The sequence below is a fragment of the Hylobates moloch genome, unplaced genomic scaffold, assembly GCF_009828535.3.
Source record: "Hylobates moloch isolate HMO894 unplaced genomic scaffold, HMol_V3 SCAFFOLD_6, whole genome shotgun sequence".
Lineage (NCBI taxonomy): Eukaryota > Metazoa > Chordata > Mammalia > Primates > Hylobatidae > Hylobates > Hylobates moloch.
The window spans coordinates 113,066,248-113,092,942 of record NW_026652281.1 but is presented as its reverse complement, the minus strand read 5'-3'; the positions used below and the strand labels follow the sequence as shown (position 1 = coordinate 113,092,942).

Genomic DNA, 26,695 nt, shown 5'->3' with positions numbered 1-26,695 from the left:
AGGGACCATAGCCCAGCTTTCAGTCATCTCCATCTCTGAAGTTCTTTTGAGCTCATCCTGGCTTGTTGCAAGGCTTAGGAGTCTGGCAAAAGGAAACACAATCCACAATCCTCTCTGGAATTATAACCTCCTATGAGTCTTCTATTTCTACAGACATTTTGTAAATACAATGTCCCCACAAGATTAAAAATAACCAGGGCCATTGAAAGACAAGGCAACCAGAGAAAAAAATAAGACAAACTAGAGAAACGAAACAGACCCACAAGAATTTCAGAAGCTAGAGTCACCACACTGACTTTAAAATAACTATGTTATTAAAAGGCAAGCTTAAGAGTTTTATCAGAGATCTAAAAATTATAAAAATGAATCAGAAAAGCATGGTGGCTCATGCCTGTAATCCCAGCACTTTGAAAGGCCAAGGCTGGGGGACTGCTTGAGGCCAGAAGTTTGAGAACAGCCTGGCTCGGCAAGACAGTGAGACCCTGTCTCTACAATTTTTTTTTTCTTTTTAAAATTAGATAGGTATAGTGGCGTGCACTACTCATTACAGCTACTTGGGAAGCTGTGGTGGGAGGATTGCTTGAGCCCGGGAGTTGGAGACTAGCCAGGACAACATAGCGAAACCCTGTCTCTTCAAAAAATACAAAAATTAGCTGGCCACGGTGGCTTGTGCCTGTAGTCCCAGCCACTTGGGGGGCTGAGGCGGGAGGAATTGAGCCTCAGGAATTGAGGAATTGAGCCCAGGAATTGGAGGCTGCAGTGAGCTATGATCATGCTACTGCACTCCAGCCTGAGTGACAGAGCAAGACCCTGTCCACTGCTCCCCCCAAAACAGAATCAAATGGAAATTTTGGAAATTAAAAATACAATAACTGAAATTAAGAACTCAGTGAAGAGAGAACTAGTCAGTCTTCTCAAGAAGGTTCAAAATGGCTTGAGAGAGCAGAAAAGGAGACTGCGGCTGAGGGATTGATCTGGGGTGAGGAGTCCCATGCAGGAAGGGACTTGTGTCATTTGAATCTCCTATTGGTGCCAAAGCAGGAAAGACCCTGGTTTCTTATCAGCTTTCCCCAGTGTGGAGAAGAAAGGGAAGAGGGAAGGGTGAGGCTCAAAAACAGCAAACAGCAAAAACAGCAAAACTGTTTTGTTGCTCAAAAACAGCAAAAACAGAAAGTGGAGTCAGATTCTTTATTACACAGAACAATTTACTTAATGTAAAGAATGATATATTTTCATCTAAATTTACCATCTTATTTGGTGCTATTTTCTTGCCTATTTTATATTCCCTTGTCCCTCGTTTCTTGCCCTCTTTTTGATTATTTCTATATTACACTTACCCCTCTATTAATTGGGAGTTTTATATGATTTTTAAGTCATTCCTTTAATATTCATCCTAGAGATTATGGCATGCATTATAACCTATCAAAAATCTAATATTAATTGTTTTTTTTGTTTCATGTTGGATAATGCAATGATTTTATAAAACACTTATATGACTCTCTGCTATTATTTGTATTTTAATTGTTATATCTTTTAAACACCACAATACATTATTTTTATTTTATGCAGTTGCAAATCATTTAGATTCACTCACATATATTCAATTTTTATCATTCTTTGTTTCTTTCCACGTCTCCAGACACCCATCTTCAAACCATTCCTTTTAAGAAGGAATCTTTCCTTCTCCTAGAAAGATGCTTTTCAACATTTCCTTTAGTGCAAGTCTTCTGGAGAAAAATTCTCTCATTTTTTGTTTCTCTGAAATTTATCATGTCACCACTTCTTAAAAACATTTATTTGTAGGTATAGGATTCTAGATTAGTGGTTATATTTTTTCAGCATTCTGGAGATACAATTCCAATACATTTTGGCTCCAATTATTTCTATTTTGAAGACAGCTGTCAGTCTAATAGTGGCTCCTTTTAGTCTGTTTTTACTTAATTTTGGCTGCACTTATAAGTTTTGTTTGCTTGCTTTTGTCTCCGGTTTTTAATAGATTCTCTTATGTGCCTAAGTGTGGATTTACTCTTAAATCTCTTTAGGGTTCCTAGAGCTTTCGAATCTGTGCTTTGATGTCTCTTATTAGTTTTGAAAAGTTCTCTGCCAGTGTCTCTTAAAGTATTGCTACCAATCTATTCTCTCTCTAATCCACTTTGGGGACTCCAACTACACTCATGTAAGACCTGAGTCTCATTGCTTTCACTTTGCTTCTTTACGTTTTCTTCCATATTTTTTATTCTTTTTTTCTCTCTATGCTTCCTTCTGAAAATTTTTCTTTTGTTAACCAACACTTCTCAAACTTTAATGTCTTTAAAATCATTTGAGGATATTATTAAAATACAATTCAGATTCACTAAGTCTGTGATGGGGCCTAAGATTTTGCATTTCTGAAAAGCTGCCCTACAGAAAGAGGACACTAGGTAAAAACTAAGGAAATACGAGTAAAGTATGGACTTCAGTTAATAAAAATGTATCTGAGCTATCTTTGCAACTTTTCTGTAAATCTAAAACTAGTCTATTCTAAGATTAAAGTTTTATTTTAAAAAATGTTTTGAGATTATGTCAACGTGGCTGGTCTACAGATCACAGGTTAAGTGATTTGTTGAGATTCTAACCAATCTTCCAAGATTGACCTCTTCTCCCAGACAGCCTTAATCATATAAGTAGTAAACCTTTAACACCTTCTTGGTGCATATGTGTGGTGTCATCAGTTTCAACATTCAAACCAAATTTTGGATAGGGATGCATTCTGCTTCTTCAGGCTGGCTAAAACAGACTACATGTGTCTTAGCCAATTTTGTGCTGCTATTATAGAATAGCAAAGGTGAAGTAAATTATAAAGAAGAGAAATTTATTTCTCACAGTTCTGGAGGCTGGGAAGTCCAAGATTAAGGTGCCAGCAGGTTCAGTTGTTTGATGAGGGCCCAGTCTTTGCTCCCAACATGGCAACTTGAACAAGTGCATGCCCTCACATAGCAGAAGAGTCCAAACCTACTTCTGCAAGCCCTTTTTGTAGCGGAATTAATCCATTCATGAGGACTCTGCCTCCTATTAGGCCCCATATCCCAACACTGTTGTATTAGGGATTAAGTTTCCAATACATGAATTTTGAGGGACACATTCAAACCATAGCAATGTTCTATTTAGGAGACCAAGATTATATGACTTGATAAAAAAAATACAAAACTCTAGGCCAGGCACTGTAGCTCACACCTGTAATCCCAACACTTTGGGAGGCCAAGGCAGGCAGATCGCTTAAACTCAGGAGTTCGAGACTAGCCTGGGGACCACAGTGAGATCCCATCTCAACAAAACATACAAAAATTAGCCAGGCATAGTGGTGCATGCCTTTAGTTCCAGCACTCAGGAGGCTGAGGTGGGAGGATCACTTGAGCCCGGATGGTCAGCTGAGATCATGCCACTGCTCTCCAGCCTAGGTGACAGACTGACACCCTCTCTCAAAAATAAATAAATAAATAAATAATGCAAAACTAAAATATATACCGTTTACAAGAGCTGTGTCTAAAACACAGAGACACAGAAAGATTGTAAATAAAGGATTGAAAAAGATAACAGGGAAACCACTAGATTAATACTGAAAGATAAAGGACTTTAACGTTTACTGCATTATCAGAGATAGTGACATTACAAAAAGCTAAATTATTCAACTCAGAGGATGATGTCACTATTCTAAAATTGCATGCCTCTAATAAAAGAGCTTCAAAATATAAATGCATGAATCAAGTTTCCAACACTAACAGAAACAGAAATGTGCAATCATAGTGGGAAATTGTTACACAACTATTTCAACAACTGACAGAACAAATAAACAAAAATCCAGTAGAGATATAGAAAATACAAACAACGTAATTAGCAAACTGACAGAATGGACACATTTTCTACATTGCATACCAAAAATGTAAAAGATGCACATGGAATATTTACAAAACACTGACCAAGTGGTAGTTACATAGAGCTTTCCTTTTTGATAAATCATCGAACTGTACATTTTCATTTTATGCACATTACTGTTTGTGTACTGTTTCTCATAATAGTCTGGAGGTTCCCTATCTAGAACTATTAAGACCCTCCATGGTGTCAAAGACACAGGCTCTTTCTACCTTGTTATTCCACTATATATATATCTTCCATTTTTAAGGCGATCTCCTGTCCAAATGTCTGCTCAAATTTCTAGCCATTGAAACACATCCCAGTCACGGGAAGGAGAAAAAAGAAAGTGAGGAGATTCACAACCTCCCTTTAAAAAACCTTTCTAGAATCTGCAGGTACTATTTCTGCTTATATCTCATTAGCCAGAACTTAGTTACTTTCACACCTAGCTCAACAAAAATTTGAGAATGGAGTCTTTATTTCAGTTGCCATGTGCCCAGAAAAAAATAAAATAAAATAAAGGGAGGGGGAAGATTCTATTGCTGCACAAGGGAGATAAAAGTGTTACCTAGATATTAAAATAAAGGGGGATTTTGATCTTGTTTAATGGGTTTTTCCCTCAGACCCAGACTATCATCAACATAGAAAAAGACAGACTTTACTCCCAAGGACTCCTCTTTGCCTATATTCCTTTGGTGTAGGACGAGGGGGGATTGAATGGGTCAGGGAGAAACAGGCAAGTTTATTTACTTGACTTGGCTTTATAACTGCACCCATACCCTAAACATACTACTTTTAATGAATAGGCTGCAGAGGTCTTGCTTTTTTGAGTTAAGATGAGCGAGTTGCATGGAAACTGAAGTCATTAATAAATACAGCATCTATGCCATGTATGATGTCCAAGTCTAAATCAAATGCAACTGTTGAAAGGCCAGATGTTATTCCCATTGCTATATTTCAGTGTTTTCCTGGAAGTGATCTCACCCTGATGGTAATGCCGTTGTCCAACTGTGTATGCTATTTATATCTAGAACCCCAGCTTTCAGGTTTAAAATGCACCAAACTGCAAATAGCTATTGCTTTGAGTGCTGAGCCTGTCATGGGGAATTTAAGCAGAATCCTTGAGTTGTGATGTGCTAACTTGGATGGCTGTCAGGAAGGAAAGAATTTATGTAACTTGTAAACATGTAGATATATTGTGATACAGTTCTAATGCATGGCTCTGAGAAGCACCTTCATTCATATTCACCAATGCCGGGAATCAAAGACTTCACTATCCCCTCTGTGAAGAAGAAATTTAACTGCAATTAATTATCTCCTACAGACTAAAAAGTGTATAATCACAAAGACCAAAGGAATATTTAGTCAGAGCCATAAACAATGCCAACACTTGAAAAGAAAACAGTCTCAGGAAAAAGTGTGATGATGCCTTTTATCTGGTGTATTAAAACAAGAAAATACACCAGATAAAAAGCATCATAACACTTTATTTATTTATTTATTTGTTGTTGAGATGGAGCCTTGCTCTATCGTCCAGGCTGGAGTGCAGTGGTGTGATCTCTGCTCACTGCAACCTCCACTCCCTGGGTTCAAACAATTCTCCTGCCTCAGCCTCCAGAGTAGCTGGGATTACAGGTACCCACCACCACACCCAGATAATTTTTGTATTTTTAAGAGAGATGAGGTTTCACCATGTTGGCCAGGCTGGTCTCGAACTCCTGGCCTCAAGAGATCCACCCACCTGGGTCTCCCAAAGTTCTGGGAGTACAGGCATGAGCCACTGTGCCCGGCCCACACTTAAAATTTGGAGGCAAAGAAAGTCATTACGAGAAAATAATCTGTTTTTGAAGAATATCATAGACTTTTCTTTTTACAAATAATTATATTAGTAAAATATTTTGGTTTATGCATTCATCTCACAAAAACATTATTTGTATAGAGGTGATTAGATGCAGTTACTAACACATCTATAGCTGCATACACTTTTAATAGTACATTTACGTAATAGACGTGAAATAGAACATTTAGATGGTTCCTGTGAATATCAACATGAAGACAACTAGTGCCCAAGACTGATTAAAAAAAAAAAAAGCTAACATTCCTGAGGAAATTCCTATCAGGCAGGTTCTGTGCTAAGTGGTTTATATGCTTTATCTCACTCAATGGGAGATTCTATTATGGTCTCCAATTTCAGCAGAGGAAAGGGAGATGTGGGGAGGGGATGTCACTTGCCCAAATCCTTGTGGCTCTTGAGAAGTGGAGCTGGGACTTGAGTTCAGGTCTGCTGGCTCCAGAGCCTGTCTCTGTAGCACCAGATGGCACGGCCTGGGATTAAGTGAGACATACATGCTATGAGAGCTTCGTCCACTGCTTGGCCCATACTGAGCAGCCAATAAAGGCTTACACAAAAGCAGACTAAGGCAGGCTGCAATCCACACCCCATCCACAGCACTGAAGGCTCCCAGAGCACAGTTAAGGTAATGAAAGGTGCTAGGAACCTCTGGCTGAGGGTCCCTTTTTGGTCCTACCTCTGCCTGTCAGTTATCTACGGGTTTCAACCCTGCCTGAGTCACTGAGGGGCTGGATGGCTACGGGACCAATCCCTTCTTTCTGGACCGGACTTCCTTTTGTAAAAGAAGAGGATTTGACTAGAAGATTCCTAAGCTTTCTGCCTGCTCTGAACTTCTACCACCCAAGTCATCTCTAAGCTTTTGCGTGTGAAAATTAGTCCAGAAGCTCAGGGAGGCCCGTACCCGCCCTGAACATGTAGGAAGGGATTAACCATCCTAATAAAAAAGACAGCAGTGCTCTATGAGGATCAGCATTTTCCACCAAGGATGAACTTTTGTTTCAATGGCAACAGGCCATGGTGGCAAAACTGCAAACTTCTAGTGTGGGCATGACTCAAAACCAGAGGGCCAGGGCAGACCTTTAGAATAGCTGATGGAATCGAATTATTCCACCGACTTTCACAATCCTGGCCATTTCAGCCCCACATGCGTCAGTCAGGATTGGAAATTGACGCAGGCTGGGGCTCTGGAGTGCTGAGGCAGAAGCGCCGAAGTCCGCTCAGCGGCGCCCACTAGCGGAAGGCCACACAGCGGCGGTGCAGATGGGCTGGCTCAGGGCTCCAACAGCTCTGCACTGTGAAGCTGCAAGTCCGCCCTTGCATCATCGCACAGGGAAACGGAGGGAGAAAGAGAACGTGCCTTGACCAAGGCCACCAGCTCTTTAGAGGCAGAGCTGACCTCTTGGCGGCCATTATGGTCCATGAAGAAATTCCCTCTATACAATACACTAATTTTTCTTCATCATAACCTAACACATAGTATTTATTTGTTGCAAGATGCTGGTCACCATATTAAAAGATAATACAAATTTATTCTATTTTTTAATCCAAGAAAATGTAAAACATCTGGAGAAAATCTTGGTTCTTTTGATTCTGTCATAGTTTAATAACTGTGCAAATGAATGCTTGGGATCCCTGCTCCCATGAATATTTTAGTAGGGGCAAATGGTTTATAGAGATAAAGAAATAAGAATTATCTGACAGATATTTTAAACATTTCATGGGTGACTGGGACGCATATTGCAAATTCTCAAACATCAAAAATCTGACAAAGTTCACCAAATAGTCTCAAAATAAGTTTATGGTAGTAATGTCATTTATTTACTGGATAACTAACCAACACTTAAAAAAGTTAAGCATGTTTGTGTTAAAGTAGTGTTTGACCATGTTAGGGAAGCCCAGTTCTTATCCTTAGAGAGGTTGCATTCTCACAGGGAAATGAGATCTATACAAAGGATACAACATAAGACTATAATTCTGAAATAATTTAAGTGTCCTAGAAAAATGTTCTGAAGGAGTTCAGAGAAGGGGTGCAGAAAATCTAAAAACAAGTAGGAGAACTTCATGGAGTGAGTAGGACTTGAGTTGAAACTTAAAGGATGGGAAGGGCATTTAAGTAGAAAGGAAGGAAGAGAAGAGAGTGTTCGGGGTAGTGAAAACTCATAAGGATGTATGGTGATGATTGGTACAGGAAGGTGTTTCAGGAAAGAAAGTGGGTATTCAGAGCCCTCCTGCCATGGCTTACCTCATTTACGGCTTTAGCCTCTAAAACTTCTTCCTTGTTGTCAGTTGGCTTCTTTCTTGCCTTTTATTTATTTATTTGCCTCTTTTCCAGCCTAGAACTCATGGTCAAGCTTGCTGAACCTGTGCTTTAGCGACCTTGCTACCTCCTTGTGCTCTGGCTCCTGGGCAGCCAAACACTGGAGGAGAGGGCGCTGGGAAGCCAGGCTGTGTGGCAATTCTTTTGACCAGTTGCCATTCATCAGCTGCGGTGACCAGCCCAAACGTGTTTAACCTCAAGCTCACATTCATTTCCTCGCCATCCTCACACCTTCTACTTACCTCATCTCGGGAGACTGGGGCTATTCTACATGAGCTTCCCAATGTATCTCGTCTCCACTTTAAATTGTTTCTTGATTTTCATTCATTCTTCACCTGTGTCCCAAACCACTCCCTCACATTTACACATCACCTCCTCAGGTGAGGCTCAATCGTTAGGTCCTCTGACTCTCCCATTTGAAGTGTCTCACAAAGGAGAGCACTGTCTTTGCTTTCAGGCATTCTGTGCTTTAGGTGAATGTGAAACATACAAGGGAAAAATCTCTGTTACACGCATTCAGCCCCGGAGCTCCCATGATTCCCAGAGAGTGGGTATTAGAAGTGATCCCAAAGAGACCGCCCCTGGAGAAAGGAGAATGGATATAGATGACAGCCTCCTGGAGTCAAGGTCAAACAGTCATCACTTAACTTGTCTGAGCTTCAGTTTTAGCACAAGCAAAGGGCAAGAACAAATGAAGCAGTAAGTGCAGAAGCAAAAAGGTGCTTTGTTCTCTTTAAAAGAAGCACACTGAGGAATGAAGTCCCCTGAACTGCTGAATGGAAGATTTACATGCAATCCTTCTACCTTTGGCGAGGCAAAGTTTTTAATTTTTTTAAACAACAAACTTTTGGGAAGAAAGGAACAAACTGCAACTTTTGACAATGAAAAAATGTTCCAAAATATTTGATATTGAGCAACAAAAGCACTCAGCCATTTAATAGGTGATTTGTGTTTCAAAAACCGTGGGTAAAAAAAAAAAATCTCTCTTTCAGCTAACGTGGCTCTTAAATGATCCATTGGAACAGGTTTTGCTATTAGTTATTGAAAATGTGGAGATCTCAGCTAACCTGAGTTTCTCTCCCTTGTGGGAGTCTCTCTGCTTGCTCCAGATACCACCCACTCTTCACTTTTCTCTGGTAGCCCTTCTGTTTCTGTATGGTTTGGCCCTGGGAAAATAAAGACACATGCAGAGTGCTCACAAAATGCAACTTTCCTGTAACTCCTCATCAAAACTTTAAATTAAACAGGCCATATGGAAAAAGTTTTCAATGAGATTGTAATTAGGTATATAAAGCTTTCATAAATTAAACCAACAACAAGAAATATTTTTTTAAATCCCATGAAGGCACTCACAGAGGCAGGCTCCCATGGCATGCCAAGCTCTGCTCCTCTTCTAGTGCAACTCCTGAGGTCAAAGGACATAGTCAAAGTCTTGTTCCTGAACCAAAGGCACTACGGTGGTTTGTTTGATGGTTAGCTCTCTGTGTCAACTTGGCTCCGCCATGGTACCTAGATATTTGGTTAAACGACAGTCTAAATGTCACTGTGAAGGTATTTATAAGATAAGATTAACATTTAAATCAGTAGGCTTTGAATGAAGCAGATTACCCTTCATGATGTGAGTGGGCCTCACCCCATCAGTTGTAGGCAATAAGAGAAAAAAGATGGAAGGCCCCCAAGAAAGAGGGAATTCTTCCTCTAGACTGCCTTTAGATTCAAAGATGCAATATCAACTCTTCCATGGGTCTCCTAGCCTGACACCTGCCCTTCAGAGTTTGGGCTTGCCACCTCCCACAATTGCATGAGCCAATTCCTTAACATAACTGTATTTATCTATCTACCTGTCTACAAATATGTATAGCCCCTATTGGTTTTGTTTCTCTAGAGAACCCTAATACAGATGGGTGCTCTTTTGTTAATTGCAAGAGAAAACAGCATCTCCAACAGAAAGAAATTGTCTGAACTTGGAATCACAGAAGATGTTTCCAGGTTAGGACTGTTACATTTTCCCTGAAAATTTCTGTTTACCCTGTTGCCTGGCTGAAGTTCAATTTAGGTAGGGTGATGCACTCTGAAGGTCACATTTTCTCTCTTTTATGTCCAGCAGATCCAACCAAGTTTCCTTCCTTGACAGTTCTTATTTAGCAATAACAGAAGGGATTGTTTTATATCTGATATATGTGCTCATAAAAAATTTTAAAGTAAACTTTGAAAACAGATAAAAACATGAATGTATCTAGTTCTTGCCCAAATGCTTTTAAACATCCAATAATTACTTCCCCATTCTCTCTCATAGCAGCCAACAGAAATATTCCTGGAACAATTCCAGATCTCCCTAGAGTCAAATGAAATTCAGAAATTCCATCTTTATTGTTGGAAACAGGCAAGTAGGGGGCTTAGGCTTGGTTCCCAATGCCCTCTACAATGCTTCACAGGCTCAGTGAGCTACAGGACACCCAGCACTTCCTCCACTTGTCTCTCTTTTCCTGGGTCCATGCCCACCCTCATTCTCACCTCAGGGCTTGATGCCTCCCAGATTCTCAGTCTTTACCAACTTGCTTTCCTCCTTACCCATCTTCGTGTTCTTGCTGTGCTGAGTTCAGTGGCATGCGCACTGCACGCTGGGTGTGGGAATGACTGAGTTGTTGAACGGTGAGGTAGTATTGTAACCAACTCTGACAGTATGTCCTTCTTGCCAGTTTCTTCTTTCAGGAGGTATCAGTAGCAAGAGAGGGATTTTCGTGCCTGAACTGGCTACCTTTATTTCTTCCATTATCATTGTTGAGTTACCACTAGCTTAAGATGTTCCACTGGCCTGAGTCAATCAGAACAATGGTGCCAAGAATGTGTGTTGTAACCTCTGGCAACTCTCTGACCATGTCTGTGTGTGGTGTAATTTCAGGGTTCAAAGCTCAGAGGACCAAACACATCTGTTTACCATGGTCTGGAGTAATGTAACTCTGTTTCCCTAGGTGGCCCCGGGCTGTTTGCTTTCTGCTGGTCAAAGTACTAGCACATGGTGAAGCTAAATGAGGAACTATGCCCACTGTAGTTCTGTAAGTATTTGATAGAATGAAGATTTTCTATTGACTGGGGCTTAGTACATTCTGGAATCTTAGAACCACATAGTCAGTTTCCACACAAAATTCTCAGACAGAATTTTAAAACTAAGAAACTCTCATTTGAATACAACAGTTTTAAATAACAAGTAATTGTAGAGTCTTTCTTGATTGCCTATTTGTACCCAATGGGATGCAAAAAGCCATTTTTGGTAAAAGTTTGTGTCTAATTTAAACATCATAGCCTAGAGTAATATTATTTTATTTCGTGTAAATGATCATCAGTCAGTTTTTTTTGGCCAAAAGATATGACAGAGACAGAGAGTTAATCAGTTCACAAGAGTTCTTGAGAGCAACTTTAGGTAAATATGAATAGTTGTAAGCTGTAAAGGCAGACCATGTAATTTACCAAGTTGTAAGAGATAATCTCCTTTTGGTCCTCTTCCTTTAGCACTCGGTAGGTGGAAAGAGGGAGGACACTTATATTCTACATATGTTCTACATATGTACATATGTACATTTTACATGCATACTTTCCATAGGGTTGTGGATCTGGTTGCGAGATACAGTCACACAACTTCATGTAAGTACTGAATACAGAGTGGAGATGTCTACTACTAGTAGAGTTCAATGTCTTTGAAGTTTTATATTACATCCTTACTAAGTTATGTAGATTTTTGCATCCTATTCCATAAGATGTCCAAATTAGTTTTAATATAAAAATAATGGTCATGGATATCAGCAAAAATGGTAGAGCAAGAACCTCTAAAAATTCCGTCTTTCATAAAAATAATAAGAAACAGGCAAAAATTGTCAGCATCAACTTTTTCAGAACTCTGGAAATGAACTAATCCTGGGAGTACTTACTGAACAAAAATGGCTGAATCTTGATAAGAACAGTATGCTTTGGGGTATTTTGACTCATTAAAAACCTACCTACTGCTTACCAACCTACATTTGAAACCAGTAGCCTGGCAGCAACTGGCAGAAGCAGAATAGAGCTTGAGCTCTTTTAAAGCTCATTTCCAAGAATTGTCATTATTTGACTGTCAGTATGTCTTTCAAGGACCCCACTTGGAGGCTGTCTGTTTTTGAACTGACTTGGAGCTTGCCCTGTACAAATAGCCTTTCCCTCAGAGTGGTTGTTGAAAAACAATTACAAACAACTGCTTAAACCCACAGCTGCTTGAGATGGTGAATAAAAGTTGGGGTAAACAATAGACTAAAAAGCATAAAAATAAAAAATAAGCTGTCCATAGGGACTTTGAAAAACTCCTATATATTCCCGGGAATCTAAAAGAACAAAGTTATGTATAGGGCTGTGTCCATGCCTAGAGCTGTGCAGGTGCTCAGGAAAGACATGAGAAGGCCCTAAGGTATTACCTTAGGCTGACCTTGATGCTTTGCACAAGCAGGGAGTGAAGGCTTAGGCAGATCTGTAAACTGTCTGGCTGAATGTTGAAGGCATCCCCTAGCACACAAAATAAACCCCTAAGCAAAGGCAGGGATACTTATTGATTCCAGGTGTTCAGGAAAAGTTCTGCCTAAACATTAACTGGCCAAACATAAGCAGACGCTTTAGTGGCCACACATGACAAAGATTATGGACATTATAGAATTGGTTCAGAAAGGTCAGTAAACAAACTAAATCGACAACTACAATAAAACAGAAACAACAACAAACCTTGGAGACTTGGAGGAAATATGATTTCCAGAATTGCCACATGATGTTATTTTAAATATTGAGTTTTCAACAAAGATGTATGAGACACACAAAGAGGCAAGGAATTATGGCACATACAAGAACAAAAGCAGCCAAAGACATTCATTGTCCCTTTGGAAACCAGATGTTGCACATACTAGACAAAATACTGTCAGTTATTTAAAATATATTCAAAGAACTAAAGGAAACCATGTATAGAGAACTAAAGGAGAGTGTGAGAAAAATGTCTCACCAAATAGATAACACCAATAAATAGATAGAAATTACATATAAAAAAGAATGAAATAAAAATTCTAAAGTTTGAAAGCACAATAACTGAAAAACATTCCTGAGAGAAGCTCAATAGAAGATTTGAGCAAATAAAAGAAAGAATCAACAAACTTGAAGATGTGTTAATTGAGATTATCCAGGATGAGGAACAGAAAGAAAAAGCAATGAAGAAAAATACAGAGAGCCTCAGAGACCTCTGGGACACTCTGTAGCACAAGAATATATGCATAATTGGAGGTGTCTAGAAAGACAGGAGAGAGAGAAAGCAGTAGAAAGAGTATTTAAAGAAATAATGGTTCAAAGTTTTCCAAATTTGATAAAAACCATTAATCTTCATATCCAAGAAGCTCGAGAAAATTGAAGTAGGGTAAATTCAAAAACTCAAAGATGACACATTATAATCAAATCATTGAAAGACAAATCTTGAAAACAGCAAGAGAGAGAGACTCATCTCATATGAGAGATTTTCAATGAAGTTAACAGTTGATTTATCATCAGAATCCACAGAAGCCAGCAGTGAGATGACATAGTACTGAAAATACTGAAAGGAGGAAAAAATCTTTCAGCCAAGAATTCTATACCTAGCAAAATTATCTTTCAGAAATTAAAGATAAACAAAAACAGATAATTTCCTGCCAGCAGATCTTGCCTGCAAGAAATGTTAAGGAACTCCTTTAGGCATAAATGAAACAACACTAGATAGTAACTTGAATCTACATGAATAAAGAACACCAGTAAGAGTAAGTACATAGGTAAATAAAGCAATAATTATAAATTCATGTGTTGATGGGTATACAAAATAGAAATATGTGATTTTTATGACAAAGCACAAAGGAAGGGAGAAGGAATGAAGCTATGTAGGGACAAAATTTTTATGTATGATTACAATTAAGTTGATATTAATCTGAATTATATTATCATAAACTAAGTAATAATCACCAGTGCAACCACTAAGAAAATAACTCAAAAATATATAGTAAAAAATGACAAGGAAGTGAAAAGATACAAAAAGTGTCTATTGAACATAAAAAAGTCAGTTATGGAGGAATGGAGGAACAAAAAGTCATGACCTTGAATATAGAAAATTTGAAAGACTCCACCAAGAAATAAAAGTGTTAGCGCTAATGGTTACCTAGCTTGAAAAGGTTGTAGGATATAAGACATACAGTTGACCTTTGAAAAACATGGGTTTAAACTACACGGGCCCACCTAAAGGAAGATTTTTTTCAACAAATACAATCAGCCTTTGATATCCATAGGTTCTACCTCTGCAACCAAATGCAGATAAAATATACAGAATTCATGGGATGTGAAGCCTGTGGATAGAGGCCAGATGTTTTGTATAAATGGGTTCCAAAGAGTCAACTGCAGGACTTGAGTATGTTAAAATTTTGATATCTCTGGGGGTCTGAGAACCAATCCCCCACAGATACTAATGCACAATTGTATATACAAAAAGCAATTGTGTTTTTATTCCCTAGAAATGAACATTCTGGAGATGAAATTAAGAAAACAATTTCATTTATAACAGCATCAAAAAGAATAAAATATTAGTAATAACACCAACAAATGAAGCAAAAAGTGTATTCTGAAAACAATAAGATTATTAAAGAAATTTAAGAGAACCTAAACAGATGGAAGTATACCTCATGTTCTTTGAGATGGGAAGAATTTAGTATTGTTAAAATGGCAATACTTAATATTGATTGAAAAACTTAATATTGTCAAGACAGCAATATTTCCTAAATTGATCTACAGATTCAATTCAATCCCTATCAAAATTCAGTTGTTTTTGTTCCCAGAAACCCATAAGCTGACTCTAAAATTCATACTGGAATGCAAAAGATCCAGAATAACCAAAGCCATTTTGTAAAAGAAGAGCAAAGTGGGAGGACACCTACTTCTAGATTTCAAGTTTTCCTACAAAGCTACACTAATCAAGACTCTGTGGCTCTGGCATGGAATAGAAATAAAGATCAATGGAACAGAACTGAGAATCCAGAATGGTCAATTGATTTTTGACAAGGGTGCTAAGATAATTTAATGAGAGAAAGAGTAATCTTCTTTAACAAATGGTGCTGGGAAAACTGGATATCTACATTCGAAAAGTTAATTTGGACCCTTACTTTATACTATATACAAAAATTAACTCAAAATGGATCAAAGACCTAAACACAAAAGATAAAACTATAAAACACCTAGAAGAAAACATAGGCATAACTCTTAGTAACCTTTCTTGACATTCGCTAAGAGAGTAGATCTTAAGTATTCTTACCACAAAAAAGGTAATTGTGTGAAGAGGTGAATACATTAATTAGCTTGACTGTAGCATTCAGTTTACTGTGTATATGTATATCAAAACATCACACCACACACCTTAAATATATGCAATTTTAATAAAAAAAAATTTTAAATAAAAATATAAAATGAAGATTTTTGATGGTAAACATAGTGCCTGCTGATTATAAAGTATTCAAATAGACATTTTTCCAAAGATGACATATAAATGGCCAATGGGTATATGAAAGGGTGCTCAGTATCATTAATCATCAGGAAAATGCCGATCAAAATCACAATGAGATATCATCTGTTAGGATGGTTATTATCAAGAAAAAAGCCAAATGATAGCAAGTTGTATTAGTCAATTTTCATGCTGCTGATAAAGACATACCTGAGACTGGGCAATTTACAAAAGAAACAGGTTTAACGGACTTAACAGTTCCACATTGCTGGGGAGGCCTCACAATCATGGCAGAAGATGAAAGGCACATCTTACATGGTGGCAGACAAGAGAAGAGAGAGACTGTACAGGGAAACTCTTGTTTTTAAAACCATCAGATCTCACGAGACTTATTCACTATCATAAGAACAGCATGGGAAAGACCTACAACCATGATTCAATTCTCTCTCACTGTGTCCCTCCCACAACACATGGGAACTATGGGAGCTACAAGATGAGATTCAGTTGGAGATACAGAGCCAAACCGTATCACAAGTGTTGGTGAGAACGTTGAGAAATTGAAACCCTTTTTACTGCGTTTGTGGGAATGTAGAGAATGGTGCAGCCACTATGGAAAACAGTATAGAGGCTCCTCAAAAAACTAAAAATAGAACGACCATGTGATCTAGCAATCCCACTTCTGGGTATACAGAATGGTGTGCTTGATTAGTAATGTCTGCTTGAACTCATGTAGGAAAATCAGGGTCTGTGTACTGCAGATATGCCACCCTGACTTAGCGAATGCTCCCTCAGGGGCCTCTAGCCAGAAAACCTCCTGATCATATCATTCAAACCTTGAAATACTGCATTCGGCCCAATACGAAATTGTATTGTATGTGTACATTTCACCTTCAGCAGCCCGCAGCTTAATTTAAAGCAAATCAAACCAAGTGCCCACTCTGTTGTAATGATTACAACCTGTCCTATCCATTTTTCCATCAATGACAAAGGAAATCACTTATTGGAGAAAGCTTCTTTAGGTTCCTGTCTTCTAGGATAAGTCAACCACCCTTTACATTAGACCCCATACATTAGATAATGCATGGTCAGGGTGGTATGGCTGTAGACACACCCCATTCATTAGAAAATTTAGAAATGATTTCCTATCTTAAAAATTATTGTTGCCATCAAATCCCCCTTGCTTATTTCACTTCCCAAATTGGTGATGACTAATCTCTCATACTTGTAATTATTTCCATTCTTTCTCACTCAGCACATAGGATTTGTGTGTGCGTGTATGCACATGTGTGAAGGCAGAAGGATGGGGACAAGTAGAATGGAATGATTTAAATGTTTACTTCGCATTTTCAGGTCAGAGATGGAAGACACCAAGTGGGGACTCATTATTAAGCTAAGGCTCCCACTGGCCAAAACATGTGGATTTAATGCCTTCTCGACTCTGATCATGAGTATGCAGCCTTTATTAATAGAGTGGTTCTGGATAGAGTGGTTTCTGAATAGAGTTCTGAATAGGTTCTGAATAGAGTGGTTTCTGAATGTATTTGGTTAATAAGTCAGTGGCCTAGCACAGCCTGCTGTTTCTGGGTAGGTTCTTCCCACTGAAACACAGGAGGAGGAGAGAGGGAGGGATCCCCGCCTGTTTAGTCAGGACACCCAGCCAACAACCCTTTACAAAGCACATGTTCTCCATGCTTTTCTCAAAGGCTTCCAAATTGCAGATCAAATAAACAATCAAAGATACTGAAGAGATTTCTGATTTCCATACCCTGTCACCCATTATTCCCACAGCTAAGTAAAACCAAATGGTGTTATGTAAATTTTATCCAAATAAAAGCACCCAGACATGTCCAATACTTTAACTCTTCTGTTATTTAACATTCTATACAAATCTTTACTATTTTCTTGCATTTTACTTTTAGTGCTGTGCTCAGTTGAAGACAGTGCGCATCTAAGAAAACACTGATATTTTCCTGATAATAGAAAAAAGTTAAAAAGAAAAAGAAAAATACATACACCAAAAACATTAGTGGGGATTTGTTTTATACTTTTTTGCATGTTGGGATAATTTTTGCATTAAGAATGTATTGCTTATATTATTAGAACAATCAATATAGCTATATCTTACATATCAATAGGCAAGTTATCAACAAAAGACACCATTAGCTTTAATAGAAGAAAAGCCATTGGCCAATGGCTTACCAGAAAGAAATAACAGAATAGGAAAAACTAATGACAGGGGAAAATATCTGGCCTACCCACAGCATGGGTGTAAACATCTTTAACCTTTATTAACGACACAGCAAGGGCCTTAGAATCAGAACGTGGACCTCAGAGTCTTTTTGAGGTACACATCCCATTTAGTATATGGGGGCTTCCAGAATTTGCCCTATAAACAAGGTCACCTTATTATGAAGTCTTCTTCTGGTTTCGGTAACCTATTCTAGCCACAGGACATTGGAAACAGTTTGGGATCATAATCCTGAAAGACACAATCCAAATGCCATAATCCTAAACGTTGAAATTACAAAAGATCAAAATCTCTTAAGTCCAAATCCTTAAAGTCTAAAATCCCTCACATCTTAAAATCCTGAACATCACAATAACAGGATAGTTGCATCATATTAGCTGGAACTATTACCTTGTTAGTGTCTCTATTTGGGAATTAAGTGTGGTTTAAAGAGAAGAAATTGGAAAATTCAGATGATTGGTCATGCTATATGGCAACAATGAAAACTTCAGTTTAAAAAGCCATCGGTTGCCTGCATTAGCATTCCTTCCATCTCATCACATTCCAGGGGCTTTTAATGAATTAAAGCCACATTTGCCTGAAGAAGCCAGGGAAGTTACTACCTGGTTAGAAAACAATTATGTGCATGGTAGGATAAGAAGACCCGCAACAGTTTTGCACCAGCATTGTTTGAGAATGGACTTCTATGTACCCAAAACAACATGGAAGCATGGCGCCGAAGATGGGAAAACTTGATAGGGAAGGCTTATGTTGTTGTAGTCAGAATCATAGAAGAATTTTTAAAAGAGCAGTGCCACATAGAAAATGAAAGTGAACATATTCTCCGAGGAAAGCCATGTCCTAAAAGAAAAAAAGCAGCTGTTCATTGAAACGCAAGATTCCAAAATATAGTTAATGCTTGTGAAAGTCAGTCATTTTTTTTACAGACTACCTTTGCACAATGCCTATAATCTATTCCTGTAACATATTTCTTCATATGTGAGACTTTCTTTTTAGTTTTTTTCTTTTTTTAGTTTTATTTTATTATTTTAAATTTTCAGCATTTTTTTTTTTTTTTTTTTTTTACAATTCACTATGCACATTTCATCTTTGCATCATTTCCAATACTGGAGTTATAAATTGTGTAGAGACTTGTAGAAAGTTCTAATTCATTGCATACATTTTTGCAAATTTGACTTCGCAAAAGTATATTATCACAACAATGACTTGGTGCGTAAACATTGTGCCTGTATGTAAAAACGTTGAAACATCTTCAGTAATTAAAGAGATGTTCCTTTTGTGCATCTGCATTTGTGAAAGATAAAATTTCTCAAGATCTCAGATCTTTGGACAGCTGCATGTTATGATGGTGATTCACTGTGGTTTTTGATTGATCCCATCAAAAGACTTGGGTTGTGCATCACAGTATTTCAGATAACTGCAATTTTAAATCTGAGTGCACACAATTTCCAACAATAGAAATATGCACTTACACATTTCCCTTTTTGACCTATTTCTTTATGAATATGATTCATTTGCTCCTCACTATTATATTCGTATGACCGTTGTTCGTATACCCAAGTGCTTATGCTTGCAAAAATGTGTATTTTTGCCTGTTTGATTGTGTAAAGTAGCCTATAGTGTTCTGTCATGTTTTTACGTGTCTCAAGTAAATCCCCTTTTGAAAATGTGAATGCATATCTTTAAAAAATTTTTTAATTTTTTTTCCAGAATTATAGTTTCAGGATTTTGATCTTTTGGAATTTCAACATTTAGGATTATGGCATTTGGGGTTGTATCTTGGTGATTATAATTGGCTCCCATGGGAAAATAACTGATGTTTACATCTAGTTCCATTTTGGAGTGGATAAGAAAGCAGGTGAGAGTGAACTTTATTAAGTTTTATTTTTAGTTATTTTTAATTAAATTTTTTTTATTTTTATTTTTTGAGACAGAGTCTCGCTCTGTTACCAGGCTGGAGTGCAGTGGCGCGCTCTCAGCTCACTGCAACCTCCACCTCTGGGGTTCAAATGATTCTCCTGCCTTAGCCTCCCAAGTAGCTGGGACTACAGGTGTGCACCACCATGCCCAGCTAATTTTTGTATTTTTAGTAGAGACGGGGTTTCACCATGTTGGCCAGGATGGTCCCAATCTCTTGACCTTGTGATTCACCCACCTTGGCCTCCCAAAGTGCTGGGATTATGGGCGTGAGCCACTGCACCCAGCCTTAGTGTTTTGTATGTGCTTGGCCTAATGTAATTATTTTAGGAATACTACTTCATTTAATTCTTACAAGAATCTTATGAAGGTTGATAACATCATTTTCATTTTAGAGGTAGTAAAATGAAACTGATATATTGATTGTCGAGCTTCAAATTCTGAAATATGATAGAGGCTGTGTATGAATGATGAGTCATTCATTGAACCATATAACAAAATATGTAAAAGTATGAATTCTAGAGTCTAGTAGAGTTTGGGCCTTGGCTTTGGCACATCCAGCTGTGGAACACTGAACATGTCATTTCAGTTCTCTGAGCCTCAAGCTTCCTCAGCTTTATTGCTCAGCTTTTTGCGAAGATTAAATTATACAGGGAATGCACTTGTTACAACACACTCTGTACAGTAAGCTTGACTCCATTGACTTATGCAACAAATCTTTAAACAATTTTTATTGCATAATATTTTTATTATTTGAAAAATGATTTACATATATTGAGCCAGTCTTGTATCCCAGGAATGAAGCCAACTTGATTGTGGTAGATAAGTTTTTTGATGTGCTGCTGGATTCAGCTTGCCAGTATTTTATTGAGAATTTTTGTTCTCAATAAAATTTTTGTTCTTTCTGATGAATCAGTGTTCATCAGAGATATTGGCCTGACTTTTTTTGTTGTTGTATCTCTGACAATTTTTGGTATCAGGATGATGCTGGCCTCATAGAATAAGTTAGGCAAGAGTCTCTCCTTTTCAATTGTTTGGAATAGTTTCAGAAGAAATGGTACCAGCTCCTCTTTGTGCCTCTTGTAGAATTCAGCTGTAAGTCCATCTGATCCTGGGCTTTTTTGGTTGGTCGGCTATTTATTATGGCCTCAATTTCAGAAATTCTTCTGGTCTATTCAGGAACTCAACTTTTTCCTGGTTCAGTCTTAGGAGAGTGTATGTGTCTGGGAATTTATCCATTTCTCCTAGATTTTCTAGCTTATTAGTATAGAGCTGTTTATAGTATTCTCTGCTGGTTGTTTGTATTTCTGTGGGGTCAGTAGTGATGTCCCTTTATTATTTTTGATTGTGTCTATTTGATTCTTCTCTCTTTTCTTCTTTATTAGTCTAGCTAGCGGTTTATGTATTTTATTTTTTTTTTTTAAAAAAACAGCTCCTGGATTCATTGGTTTTTTGAAGGCGTGTTCATGTCTCTATCTCCTTCAGTTCCACTCTAATCTTGTTTTTTATTGTAATTTTTTTGTCACATAAAATTGTGTGTGAATGTTGAAATACTGAAAGATAAAAATCTGGAAAATATAAAATGTATAAAACACATATGTACAGTTTAAAGAGTAATAACCAAATGAACACCTGACCCAGCACCTGGTTTATAGGAGCATTGTCAGCCCCCCTGAAGCCCAGGTTCCCGCCGCTGATCACATCCTCTTCCTCTAACCTGGAGGTAACCAGTATACAAATTGTGTCAGCTCTTCTCTTGCTTTTCTTTATATTAATAGTTTTACCATATGTGTATGTGTTCCTAAACAATATATGCTTTAGATTTGCATGTATCTGAACATTTTAGAAACAGCTTCATCTTGAGATATAATGTATAAAGCTTACCTGTTTCAGGCATGCATTTGAACTTTTGATAAACATATACTGCATATTGTTCTGTGATTTCCTTTTTTTTTTTTTTTTTTGAGATGGAAACTTGCTCTGTCACCCAGGCTGGAGTGCAGTGGCACAATCTCGGCTCACTGCAACCTCCGCCTCCCGGGGTCAAGTGATTCTCCTGCCCCAGCCTCCCGAGTAGCTGGGACTACAGGCGTGCGCCACCATGCCCAGCTAATTTTTGTAGTTTTAGTAGACAGGGTTTCACCATGTTAGCCAGGTTGGTCTCGATCTCTTGACCTTGTGATCCTCCCACCTCAGCCTCTCAAAGTGCTGGGATTACAGGCGTAAGCCACCACGCCCAGCTGATTTCCTTTCTTCTAATCACCATTATGTTTTTGAGAGTCATCTAAGTTGATGTATTTGGTTGTATTTTATGCATTCTCATTCTTGTAGGGTATTTCATTAAACAAAAATACCAGAATTTGTTCCCATTCTACCGTTGATGCACATATAGGTTGTTTCCTGTTTTACACTACTACAAATGACACTACTATGAACATTTTGAACGTGCACACATGTGAGTATAACTAAGAGTGAACCTGTTCTGTCGTAGGGCATGGACAGGATCAAATTTCTATGTTTCGTAGGAGGACGAGACCACCACTCGACCCACTATCTGAAATAAAAAGACAAAGCTGAATGAGTGACAATAGTTAGGAAGAGCTGCGTCGGTCATGCACAATCTTTCCAAGCAGAGTAGCCTGTTCATCTTATTTATGTATGGATTTGGGAAGCTGGGAGTTCAGGGATTTGTGGACTTTCGGAGTGTTAGGGGTTTGACCAATTAAGAAACACGGTGCTCAGGTAAGACTGTTGTTGATTGGTTGGGAATCACTTACTAGAGTGAGTCTGTCCCTAATTGGCTGAAAGTCAAAAGTGAGGGGCTGTTATTGATTGGTTGTTTTGAAAAGCATGTTTACCAGACGTGGGTTGTCATTGATTGATTAAAGGGTTTAAAATATAGGTGGCTAAATATTACCAAGGTTACAGAAAAATCAGTTTTTCCTTAGTGTGTGGGAACTTTTTTATGTTCAAAAGATATTGCCAACAAATTAATTGTCCAACAAATGTCTTTGTATAACTTGTTGCTAAACTTTCAAATATAAACAAACTGGAGAGGATAGTATAGTAAACTTCTATGTACTCATTACCCAGCTTCAGTAATTAGCAGTTCATAGCCAATTGTGTTTAATCTATATGCTACCTACTCTCCAAACTCCTGGATTATTTTGAAGCAAATCTGAAACATCCTATGATTTCATACCCATAAATGTTTCAGTATGTATTTCTAAAAGATAGGAACTTTTTACAAACACCTAATGTATTATGCTTAAAATTACACAGAATAATTTCTAATATCATCAAGTAGTGTTAAAATTGTCCCTATTCTCTGTTTCTCTCTGTCATTTCCTCATTTGATTCAGATTCCAGGTAAAGTCCATACATGGCATTTTGTTGATAAATCTTGTAAATCTCTTTTAATCCGCAGATTGCCCCTCTCTCTATTTTCCTTTCCTCAGAATTTATATGTTGAAGAAACCAGGTTCTTTATCTGGTAGAACTTCCTACAGCCTGCATTTGGCTGACTGCATTCCTGTGGTACATTTAACATGCATCCCTGTGCTGCATAGTTCCTGTAAACTGGAAGTTAGAGCTAACGGCCTTATAAGACTTTAGCCTGATTTTTTGACAAGAATACTTTCTAGGTTGTGTTGTGCATTTCCAACAGGAGGTATAAAATGTTTGATATACTCTCTCCTTCTCTCTCTTCATAACAGTAAGATTGATTAGGTATCATCAGCCTGATCCATCCATTACAAAGTTTCTCATCAGCTTTTCAGCATTGATGACATTGCTCAGATCCTATCCCATTATGGGTTTCAAAACAGTCTCCTACCATCTCTTCTGCAGTTTAGAGGATGACACTGGCTTCAGAGGGGAAGATACATTGCAAACAGTTAATACAGAAGGCAGGGAAAATAGGAGGAAAGCAGGCCACAGGTAGGAAAACAATAGCATTGCTGGAGCAAAGGTTTTGTGCATTTAAAAATGTGAAGGGTATTGCAAAATTGTGCTCTAAAGAGGTTAAACCAACTTACACTTTTCAATAAATGTTTCTACATACCCTTTATCAATTTGATGGGTGAAAAACTACACCTCATTCTCGTTTACAATTGTTAATTTTAAGTGGTGGATCACATTTTCAAATACATATTGGCAATCTGTATTTTTTCTTTTATGAAAGTCTGTTGCTATCTTTTGCCCATTTTTCTTTTTTCTTTTTGTTTTTCTTTTGAGATGGAGTCTTGCTCTTGTCACCCAGGCTGGAATGCAATGGCACAATCTCGGCTCACTGCAAACTCTGCCTCCCAGGTACAAGGAATTCTCCTGCCTCAGCCTCCCAAGAAGCTGAGATTACAGGCATCTGTCACCACACCTGGCTAATTTTTGTATTTTTAGTAGAGATGGGTTTTCGCCATGTTGGCCAGGCTGGTCTCGAACTCCTGACCTCATGATCCGCCTGCCTCGGCCTCCCAAAGTGCTGGGATTACAGGTGTGAGCCACCGTGCCCGGCCTTTGCCCATTTTTCTATCAATTTGTTTACACCTTTTATTTTTTTAAAGAATTCTTTATATATTAGGGAGATGAGTTCCTTATCTGTCATATTATATGGGTTATAGTTTTTTTTCAGATTATTGTCTTTTGACTCTGATCAGGATACTGTTTGCTTTGTAGAAAGTTTTTTTTTTTATTGTTATAACACATTTATCAAATATTTCCTTCAGAGCTTCTGGGTTTTTTAACATTCTTTGAAAAGTCTAACCCATACCAAGACCATTAAAAATCATTCATAATTTATCCTAGTATTTCTATGGTTTCAGTTCATTTCTTTTCTTTCTTTCCTCCTCCTCACTCTTTCTCTCCTTGTGCATACAAATGTTTGGTTCACTTTGATATGGATTGAAATTTTATTTATTTATTTATATTGAGACAGGGTCTCACTATCTCACCCAGGGTGGGGTGCAGTGGCATGATTGTAGCTCACTGTAATTTCAAACTCCTGGATTCAAATATTCCTTCTGCCTCAGCCTCCCAAGTAGCTAGGACTACGGACACACACACCATGCCTGACTAATTTTTTAAAATGTTTTGTAGGGATGGGGTTTTGCTATGTTGCCCAGGCTTGTCTCGAACTCCTGGCCTCAAGTGATCCTCCCACATAGGCCTCACAAAGTGCTAGGATTACAGGCATAAGCCACCACGCCTAGACTGCACTTTTATTTCTTGCCAGATGTTGTCTCAATACTGTTAATAGAATGACTTATATTTTCTCTAATCATTTAAAGTATGACTTCTATTGTGTACTACATGCTGTATATATTTGTGTCTATTTCTGAATCATCTGTTTTGTTTCACTAACCTTTCAGTACATTGACTCAGATCCTTGATGTATTCAATACATTGGCGTTCATATTGTATACATTAGATGCCTTCTTGAAAGGTTGTGTGTGAAGCAAAAACAATTAGGTGCATAATCTCTTTGGCATCATTTAGTTATTGTTGTGTAACATACCACATCAAAACTCAGTGGCTTCCAATGACAGCCAGTTAAGCCCATACATTTATAGGGTATACTAAGCTGGATTTTGCGACGGCAACCGTGCTCTGCGTGGTGTCCATTCCCTTCCCAGGGCAGCAGGATCATCTGCCTCACGGCGATGCAGAAACACAGGAAGGAGTGTGCAAAGACTAAGGCCCCAGAGGACTCAGGCTTTCCCGACCCACTGCCACTTCTGCCTCATCTTAGTGGTCAAAGCCACACAGCTAAACCCAAAATCATGAGACATGGCAAAGGTGTGGACGCAGAGAGGGTGAAGAACTGGGGCCACAATCACAATCTCCCACAGCTACTGCCACATAATTTAAATGGGGAAGCTTCCATAGAAAATTCCAGGTGCTCATCTAATATTAAGCTAAAAAGGAGCTGCTAACATATATTTGAAACACACTGAAAATTTAAGTCCCCAGAAAAGTACAGGGTAACATAACATCCATGTGTCTATCTCCAATAAGTAACAAATTAATATTTTAACGTATTTGCTTCTGATTTTTTTCTTTTTTTAGAAATAAAATATTTTAGAGTTTATGTACTCCGTATATCCTTCCATGGTTTTATTTCTCTCACTATCCAGAAGTAATTACTACCTTAAAGGTAGTCTGTGCATATTTTTATTATATATACAGCATTCATGAAGATTAATATACTTGTTTTCAGATTTTAAATATTACAAATAGTATGATACTATATATATAAAATTCTAAAAATAGCTTTTTAATTCAACCGTATATCTAGAGATCTAGCTGTGTTAATACGTGTAGATTGTCTTCATTTAAATTGTTATATTTTACTCTGTTGTATGACTGTATTAGTCTGTTCTTGCATTGCTATAAAATACCTGAGATTGAGTAATTTATAAAGAAAAGAGGTACAGAAAGCATAGTAGCTTCTTGGGATGTCTCAGGAAACTGAAAATCATGGCGGAAGGCAAAGGGGAAGCAGGCACGTCTTACGCGGCTGAAGCAGGAGGAAGTGAGAACAGGGGAGGTGCTACACACTTTTTAACAACCACATCTCACCATAACTCACTCACTCACTATCAGGACAACAGCACTAAGGGGATGATGCTAACCCATTCATGAGAACTCTAGTCCCATAATTCAATCACCTCTCACCAGGCCCCACTTCCAACACTGGGGATTACAATTGAACATGAGATTCGGGTGGGGACAGAGATCCAAACCATATCAATGACTATATTATAATTAATCTTTTTTCCTTTATCGACAGATGCTTTTAATGGTGTTAACTTACCATTATCATAAACAAGAAAACATTTAAAAATCCATATTTAAGGTAAATACATGCAATTTTATTAAAATATTAAAGTTATTTGCAAATATTACACGGGTGAAATATAATTAAACTGAGAATTCAAAAACACCTAAGGGATATATTAA

At 37.9% G+C, this 26,695-nt stretch overlaps 1 protein-coding gene across 1 annotated transcript in view; it reads right to left on the bottom strand.

Moving 5' to 3' along the window:
- Window positions 1-26,695, bottom strand: part of SMAD5 (SMAD family member 5) — a 281,680-nt gene that overhangs the window by 204,596 nt on the left and 50,389 nt on the right. The window lies entirely within an intron of this gene.